Source organism: Scyliorhinus canicula, chromosome 4, assembly GCF_902713615.1.
Source record: "Scyliorhinus canicula chromosome 4, sScyCan1.1, whole genome shotgun sequence".
NCBI classification, from domain to species: domain Eukaryota; kingdom Metazoa; phylum Chordata; class Chondrichthyes; order Carcharhiniformes; family Scyliorhinidae; genus Scyliorhinus; species Scyliorhinus canicula.
The window spans coordinates 6,143,581-6,145,170 of NC_052149.1; positions in this window are offsets into that span (position 1 = coordinate 6,143,581).

The following is a 1,590-nucleotide window of genomic DNA, read 5'->3' on the forward strand; positions in this document are numbered from 1 at the left end:
GAGCTAGAAGTAGTCTTAATACATAACCAGCTGAACAACTATTTCTTCCTGTTCCTAAACAACTTCTTCCCTTTCTTAAAACAAAGACAAGATAATGATATGAAACTCAAGTCCCCTAAAGGTCAGAAGGTGACGCCATTGTAACGATTATTACTTATGTTTTACTTTCAATCAAATTCCTGACCAAGCTGTATTCATGTTATCTTGATCCTATAATGTATAAGAATCGCCTTCTTTTCTGTACTATCGCAGACTTGGGACGGACTCCGCAGTTTTGTAATTGACTGCCTTCCGACTTTCCAAGTTTCTGCCATTTTCTGCTAGCAGTTCTAATTAGTGAATAAAGTTCAGTTTTGCTTATCTAATGAATGCTGTTTGAATTTCTCTATCACAGTCAAGACGCGGGGAAATATAAAATACAACAGTACCAGAGGTATAAGGGCCCTCCAGAAGTCCTCAATCGACTCACCCGGCTGCTGGACGCGAGTAGAAAGTTGATGCCTCGCAAACAGGGTGTTCGTCGATGGTGCATAATTCTCCTTGAGCAGTTCCATAGCTGCGGTGTAGTCGGTCGCATCTCGAATGAGCGGAAAGACGCTGGAGCTAAGTCTGGAGTACAGGAGTTGCTTTTTCTGAGCCTCCGTCGGGGGAGGGTGTGCTGAAGAGATGTAGGCCTCTAAGACTGCGAGCCAGTGATCAAAGTCTTTTCTGGCGTGAGGCGAATGTGATCCAGCTGCAGACGGTCAGGCTTGACTCTGATGTCCATGGTGACTGGGAAATCGTACAGCAATAAATTGTGGCGATTACATATTTATACACAAGCTCCCTGTGGGCGGAGCTAGCCGGCAGGGGCTGACCGGAGGAACCTGTATTACAGGTACAGGCATACATCCCCCTACTGCAAGTACACATAACTACAGTGGTTATCTCACCACAACCTCACCAATGCTCCAGGTGTGACCTCACCAATGCTCCAGGTGTGACCTCACAAATGCTCCAGGTGTGACCTCACCAATGCTCCAGGTGTGACCTCACAAATGCTCCAGGTGTGACCTCACAAATGCTCCAGGTGTGACCTCACCAATGCTCCAGGTGTGACCTCACCAATGCTCCAGGTGTGGCCTCACCAATGCTCCAGGTGTGGCCTCACAAATGCCCTACACAATTGCAGTAAAACATCTCTATTCTTGTACTCACATCCTCTCGCTATGAAGGCCAACAAACCATTTACCTTCTTTACTGCCGGCTGTACCTGCGCGCTTACTTTCAGCAACTGATGCACGAGGAGACCAAGGTCTCGCTGAGTATCCGCCTCTCTCAATTTACACCCATTCAAATAATAATCTGCCTATTCTTGCTACCGAGCGGATAACCTCCCATTTATCCACATTATACTGCATCTGCCATGCATGTACCCACTCACTCAGCCTGTCCAAATCACACTGAAACATCTCTGCATCCTCCTCACAGCTCACCCTCCCACCCAACTTTGTATCATCTGCATATGTGGAGGGAATACATTTAGTTGTGAACAGTTGGGGTTCCAGCACAGATCCCTGCGGTACCCCACTAGTCACTGCCTGCCAATCA